This window comes from Monopterus albus, unplaced genomic scaffold (genome assembly GCF_001952655.1).
Source record: "Monopterus albus unplaced genomic scaffold, M_albus_1.0 scaffold28.1, whole genome shotgun sequence".
In the NCBI taxonomy this organism is placed as follows: Eukaryota; Metazoa; Chordata; class Actinopteri; order Synbranchiformes; family Synbranchidae; genus Monopterus; species Monopterus albus.
The window spans coordinates 591,586-599,457 of NW_018127908.1; the positions used below are offsets into that span (position 1 = coordinate 591,586).

Below are 7,872 nucleotides of genomic sequence, written 5' to 3' on the forward strand. Positions count from 1 at the left end.
AAGATAATGGGAACATCAGCTTTGCTTTGTTAGAGAGGCTTTTTTTTTTTCAATAAAATCACTTTTATTAGTTTCTGGCCACAGTAATGAGAAAGGTTTCTATCACTGCTGTTGTGAACACAACTAAGCAACAATGGAAAGACGAGGCAGCTGTATCGAACATAGGCAGCATCACACTAAAGGAAAAAGATTTCTTTTACATATGACACAGAAGAACTTCACTAGCAGCACAGAAGAACCTTGGGTGCATACAGTGTTAGTGTTCTCTGCCTTTCTTGGCACAGATTTTCACTCCAGCTCTGCGATATCCATCTCAGGGGTCCCCCCGCTACACTGCTGGCTGAATGTCAGTGTGGTTGAGAGATTAAGTGGTGGTCACCTGCCACAGGTTGTCAATTGAATGTCTCAGGAAGAGCCTTATCAGCATAACAGGAGCCCATTTTCAGACACATCACATTCTATAAACATAACCTGCCCTTGTTTTGAATTTTGAAATGAAATCTCTGTTTTGATTGTTGTGCCTAAAGACTGAAATTAGTGTCAGGGCAAACTCTGAAGCACAGAGGCAACCTGGCACTACAGGCCACAGGGAGTGGATGAGGTGTGTTTGAAAGGAAAACTATCAATACAAAATAAGACAGCAGGAGACAACAGCTACCCGCCAGCGAGTAGCTCATTAAAGGAGGAATAAAAACGCCTAAGAATGCATTTTAGTTCTTTCTCATCTCAAGGGACCACAAACACAGACACGGTTGAAAAACAGCACATTACAGCCACCTTCACTCCCTTTGTTTGAACACTGGTAAAAAATAGTTAAGTACCCTGGACATTGTTTAGATTAGAAGCTGTTTTGAATGCCTTTATTATGAATGCAGCTACATAAATACAGTATTGGGGTAGACAGTTTTTTCCTAGTGCAGTGGCACTTCATCCATGCTTATTAGATACGTACATTTCAAAGGGTAAGAAAAACCCAGGTTATAGATTTCCTAATGAGGTCTGTTATGTATAAAGTCATTTTACATGTAATGCTGGGTATCTATTATTGAGCTTTGAATTCCAGCTGCCTTCCATGGAAACCTGCTGGCAAGTCAGGCTCCCTGTAGATATGATAAAATGTGTCATGCACAGTATTCAGGTTCCTGGTCCTGTTAAACAAATGCTATTTCCACTATTGGAATCTAACGAGAGGTATACCTGGTACTTTGCTCCGCATAACCTCCTGGGTTGACGTGCACCATACTGCTTTGTTTTCCCACTGTATCTTCTCTCTGTAGGTCTCTGTTTAGAGGAGGGAGGGGCTGTGCTCCTGTCACACATGCGCTCACAGCTGAGCAGAGGGAGAACAGAGGATGTGGAGGATCAGCAATCAGCCAGTAACGGCAAGTGTATGAGCACTTTATCAAACAGCTGTCAAACAAGCAGGACGTCTTCACCACTATGCCCGTGGTCCACTCACTGAAGTCCCTGTTTTGCCACTAAAACTAATAAGTGAAGTCATCATTCTAATTCTAAACCAGTGCAAGTGACTCTTACACACCCTGCTTGTAATGCTAATGACAAAGGTGTGAAAAGCGGACATTTAACCAATCACCAGCAACTGCTCTATGCATACGCACCCCCTCCCCCCTTGTGTTCCTGGAGTGTGATTTTAGCACTACCTCTTGAGGGGTGCTGAAATTTAGCGCCAGGAAAACACCTCCAAAGCAGGTGCATGGTAGTGGTAGCAAACGCAGAACCCGTGGCAAGTTACTCAGCTCAACACATTCTGGTAGGTTCCTATAAAGGAAAAATGTCCGAAATGAATTCACAGCTAATATGATAAAAAAATAATTTTGATGATGCATCCTGCGACATGGGTTTCATACTGCTATTGCTGATGGACCCCCTGCAAGTCTTTGTGGGCTTCAGCTCAGCATTCAACACCATCATCTTGGACATCCTCCACTCTAAACTGACCACAATGTGTCTTCCACTACCTGTTAGTGGATCACCAGCTTTCTGACAGGCAGGAGCCAATAGGTGAGCCTGGAGAAAATCACATTTGGTACCCAGACAATCAGCACATGCCCCCCCAGAGATACTGTATGTGCTCTCCCTGCTGCTGTTCCCTCTCTACACCAATGACTGTACCTCAGAGGGCTTCTCTGTTAAACACCTGAAGTTTGGAGATGACACAACAGTCACTGGTCTCTTTCAAGATGGTGACGAGTCTGCGTACAGAAAGGAGATTGAACAGCTGGCCCTGTGGTGCGGTCGCAACAACCTGGAGCTGAACATGCTCATAACAGTGGAGATGACATTGGACTTTAGGAAGAACCCCCTCATAATACTCAGCAGCACTGTATCAGCAGTGGAGCCCTTCAGGTTTCTGGGCTCCACAATCTCTCAGGACCTGCAGTGGGCGACAAACATCACCAAGACGGCACAGCAGAAGATGTACTGCCTTTGTCAGCTCAGAAAGTTCAACCACTTATCCCATGACTGTATAACAGAACAACAGCCCTCACTGCAATAACTTGTAAACATACAATGGTATATATTTCTCTAAAAACTTACCATCTAAAATGTGCGTATATGCACATACAGCATGTATTTATATTTAGAAGTAGATTTTCCCCTCTTTTTTTAACCCTAAATGTACATTATTTTTCTTGTTCTCTCATTTTGTTTCCTGGCTGCCTTATGGAAGCACATTGCACATGCACATTGAAAGCCACTGTACCAGAGTCAAATTCCACATATGTTCATCAGACCTGGCCCATAAAGCTGATTCTGATTTCATTTATTTCAGTATTTTTATGTCAGGTTATTCAAATGAAATGTTCAGTGGATGCATGTTATTATTCTGCAACCCTCACACACTATGAAAGTAGAAAATAAACTGAACAATTGGATGGGTATCATAGAAGAAGAATACAATTGACCATGCTGATGCAACTTGGTTTTTCTAAAACATCTTTGAAATATAATTTTCTTTTTTTCTTTTTTTTTGTTCAAAGGAATAAAAAGACCTGACAGCCACACAGCTCACACATATCAGCCACCTGACTTTAATACCTGTTCACATTTAAAAATTAAGAAATTCATTCTTTGCTTTTGTGCTAAAATTGCTAGAATACAAATCATCACATTCTACCCGTAAAAGCACAAAACATTTGGCACTACAATTTCTAGTTTTTAAAGTTTGTGATAAGCATACATATTGATCAGGACTGGATTTGGCCAAACAAAGGACTGTGAGAATAAACATAGACAAAAATGGCAGGAATAATATTTTGGTTGCTTTCATTGTACAACATCCACAAAACTCTAACAAACAGTTGTATGGCAAATCTGAGAGGCATTTTAAAAATCAATGCTCTGGGACTGATTTTACAAAATTAATTAATCAATCTAGAACTAACAGAATGTGGTAATTCACATTTTTATTAACGATTATATGAGTTCCTTCTCCTACAAATCTTATAAATATATAGCTTATGCCAGTAGCCAATTAAGTACACTTAGCATAAACACTGGAACAAATCTAAGTGGAGACCCCAGGAAGGTACTGGTCCCAACCAACAAATAAAACAGCACATTGTTACTTTTGGTTTTTATATGAACTAAACTATGACATACAATGTGTTATTTAGATATTTTAGAGCTACTGTTGTGATTGATATGTTAGCTTTGGGCACAGCCAACTTAGCCGTTTCCTCCATTTCTAGCATGGATGCATTAATTGAGGAGTGGATACAGCGCTGATAGATGGCACCTATTCATTCCTGTGAAAGTTGCTCAGTGGCGCAGACTCTGAAAAAACTGTCATCCTTCCGGATTACAGCCATAAATATTACCCGGATGTTCTACATGTTTCAGTGTTTTTAGGCCCATAAAGCATGTGCACTTATGTCGAGCCAAGTCTCCCAACAGATGAGCAGGATTACAACCAGTTGGCTCCACGCACACATGAATGGGATAAAATAAAAATATCCTAGAGCTAAACTAGGCTATCCAAAAAGTATTGGACCCGATGAATAAAATTCTGATAATAAAAAGATTTGTTTGTGACACACAGAAAAATTAATTTACTGTTTTACAGCTGCTCCTTTTCCAGCTATTCTCTATGGGAAAATGCTTTTTGATGCTAGTGTGGATCATGTGATGATGCAGAAGTTGTAATAATGCAGTTTGGCCACTATGCCAAATTTGCTTCACAGCCAAGTGCTGTTGCTGGGGGCCTGGTTTCCAGTCTTAGCAGAACTAAGCTAAGCTAAACCACTCCAGCAGATGGCTCCATTTTCTTATCACTCTACTCTCACCTATCAAACTATTGCTTTCAACATCTAAATATGACATCCTCCAATCTGAAAAAAAGCCATCATAACAACAAGCTATAGAACTACTGGCACAACAGAATGCATCCTTGAAATTAGAATCTGATGAAGACAATCAGTGTTTTTACCACTGTTTATAAAATTCCAATGTCTACATGAGTGAAGAGTAAGTATGTGTGCGATAGATAAGATTGATAGTGATGGCGAAGTTCATGTGGGTAATGTGCATTGCAGTGTTGTTGCTGTTTTTAATCAAGTGATAAAGATCAAGTAAACACAAGCTGAAAGGAATTAAATGTACAGCAATGTGTTATCCTTGTATCACTTGGCATTTAACCATAATCCAAAATTAATGTTTAAATGGTAAAATACGATATTTAGGTCATATCTCTAAAACCTTTATGCAGAAGTCTGTGAACAAACAGAATGGTTACAAAGCCAATTAGTAAAAGTGCCATATTTTCTGAAATCCAAAAGTCCAAAGTTCTGCGGAATATTTTATTATTATAATATTCAATTTATTTTTAGTTTTCTTAAAAGAGAAAACAAATAAAATATATTGCTGTTGTTAGGGAAAAAAAGTATTTCTAATTTGTTTTTTAAGCCAAATGGTTATGGGGGGGGGACATCAAATTCTCTTAACTGAAGCTGAAATTGGCTTTCACAGTTCCTCTCCCAGCTGCTCACAGACTGCACAAAGTGCTCCTTATAAAGAATAAAGAGTTCTTCATTTTTACCACTGCTAGCAGCTCCCTGTGTCACAACGTGGATTATGTATGTGGCTGTCTTGCACATGAGATACAGTATGCGATGTAGCAGCGATGAAGTGAGCAAGCACCAGAGAGAGATAAAAGTGAGATATCACATCACGGAGATACATATTTAATCCAAAGCAATAGTATATTATTAGCCTTCTAATGTATTATTTCGCTTTACTTTCCCCTGTAGCTTATTTCAGACTCAGTCTGTTATACAAGTGAGATTTGATATCAGATTTTCCAGCTGCAAAGAAATGTTGAAAAGTGTATGATTATTTTATGGAAGTGTTTCAAGAAAATGCTGATTTGATTTTTTTTTTGTTTTTTATTGGAGTTTGTCAGGAGTTCCACGTTGCCTCCATTTCATAAATTTTCTTCTTTTTTTTAGTTCACGGCTGTGGGAAATTAAAGGCCGTATCTCACATCCCATCTCACTCTCTAATACAGCATGTTAGTAGGACTGCTGAGTTGTTCCTGGATAATGTGATGATTCTCAACATTCAACTGAACAGGGAGTTGGTGCAGAGAGTCCTTACTGCATGTGTGGGGAAAGATGGAGAAAGAGAAGAGAGAGAAAAGCTGTGAAGAGAAAGAAGGGACAAGAGAATAACAGGAAAATCAAAGTCGAGTATTGGAGATGAGCCAGAGGGGGTCACATTACATAAAATTAACAAAAGGTGAGTTGAAAAAGAAATGAAAGATTTGAAAGGAAGAAGAAAAGAGTGATATGGATTAAGGGTGAGGATGCCTTCTAAAAGGTGACCCCACATGTAGTCTTTGAATGAAATTTTGTTGTAATGCAATCACAATCAAAAAAAATGCAATGAAAAGTCTTTAGATGGCGGGTGGCTATGGGTTTGTGCTCTGCTATGACTGCAGTAATTGCATAAAATCTTATAATAAACAAACTGTCAAGGACGATGTGTACACTAGACTAGATTAAAAGTATGATTGTTGGCATGTGTATGAAGCAAAAGAGCTCTGAGTCAAAGTTACACGTTCCCTCTCTTTGTGCATGTTTGAGGAAAAAACAAAAATGGCTAAATGGCCATGTTCTGTGGGTTTGCTCCTGTGTAACCTGGGTGAATTGCCTGCAAAAACGATTTCACCAAGATTGACTCTGCAGAGAGAGATTGGGAGAAAAAATAGATTGTTTTATTATTGTGAGTGTGTGTATATGAGGGTAGCACAGGTGGAGGACAGTAAGAAATGGAAAACTGAGAAATGGCTGGGCAATATTTCAAAAAAAAAAAAAGTAGCTTCTTTCAGTCTTAAAGGTGCATTGAAAGAAACTTTATAAGATGCACTTAATTTTGTCTGTTTTTTTTCTTTTTTAGGAATCCTCCTTCCTCCCTACTAGTCAGACCAAAGCCTATTTGTTTATGTGCCCCTTCTGTGCACCACATCACTACACTGAACACAATATTTGATCAGTGTCTCCACACATGGCTCCTTTGCCCTCTCCCACAGCTCCGTCTTCAGCACTGCTGGCTCAGCACACAGCCCACATCAAGAAGACCTCATCATAACTGTCATTGTTTTCACTCAGTCACTCTGGCTCTGACTTCCAAGGACTTGCCCCCACACAATAAGACCTAACTGCCATAATCAGGGGGTATCTATCTACCTCAGCCTCCCTTTCGGTCTCCACAGGTTTATCTTTTTCTTTTTTGTCATCCTTGTCCAGCCACAGCTCCTGGTGAGCTAAAGTAGGAAAGTAATAAGTACAACTGGTGCCTCCACGCTGAGCTAATGACAAGGACACACAGTTCTGATGGTCTTTGTACTTGCTGAAGAACCACTGTCCAAGGAAGAGTAGGTAACGGGGGGAAATGGAACAGTGGTGGTTATTTCATGCCTCTGAGTGATCCAGTGTTCCTCATGATAATATCAAAGGCAAATATCAAATATCAGGCTTTTGTCTCAGATAGCTGATGACTGGGTTCAGAGGAAAACACAATGATTTCTGATACCTGTAGCAACCTGTGCTTCATTTCCCAGCTATTCACTGCTTGCAGTCATAAATTCGAGTTAAGTAGTAAGCAGAGAGAAGGAGCAAATGCCACAGCAAACATAATGGGGGAAATCTGTAAGGTTTGTGGCTTATTTTAAGGCGACAGCCAAATTGTATTGGTCCTTGGTTGCTAAAGAATCACACATTCGCTTCAACTGCACAAGTGGAAAAAGACAGCGCTGCTTGGTGTCATACTTCAAACTTGTGTATGGAAAGAGGAACTGCCCCTGTGGTGAGTTGTTGAATTAAAAGATAAGCTGGATGCAAAACAAACCTATTAACAGTACAATAAGAGAATTAATGACCATGTTCCCATATACATACAACATGTCCATTTGTCACTGGGCCTTAGTGCCCACTCAAGTGGCCTTTGTGTCTTTCAAAAATGGACAAACTGCCTTTCAGACTATATAATTTATGGCCTGGATATAACACAATGCTACTTTATTGCAGCTCAGTGCCACAACACAAGTCTAAAATTTTCGTTCACATTTCTGTTTTACACCCCTACCTCCTGCTTATTCTTCCTGTTTTTAATGGCTCAAATCCAGTGTGATATGACGAAACAGCCAGTAATGGTCATTAAGTAGGGCAGTTTATTATTCTGAACTTTATTTGTGAAATAATCTTGTCAGAAGAGACATTTTTCATATCACATTCAGTCACTTATGTTTTTGTTGATCTGACAACATCAGGGTATTTAATATCTCCTCACATACAGCCTTTGTGTTGTGAAACCAGTGCATGCTTGCCATTCCAAAAATGTCTTCTTTTCCAG

General features: G+C 39.6%; 1 long non-coding RNA gene across 1 annotated transcript in view; it reads right to left on the bottom strand.

Annotated features, from left to right (window-relative positions):
• Positions 1-862: 862 nt before the first annotated feature.
• LOC109957762 (uncharacterized) overlaps positions 863-7,872 on the bottom strand; it is a 69,959-nt gene continuing 62,949 nt past the window's right edge. The window contains exons 3-5 of the long non-coding RNA XR_002274587.1: positions 1,662-1,779; positions 1,198-1,330; positions 863-1,100 (exon numbers count right to left, since the gene is read on the bottom strand). This is a non-coding gene — a long non-coding RNA (uncharacterized LOC109957762). The remainder of the gene's footprint in view (positions 1,101-1,197; positions 1,331-1,661; positions 1,780-7,872) is intronic.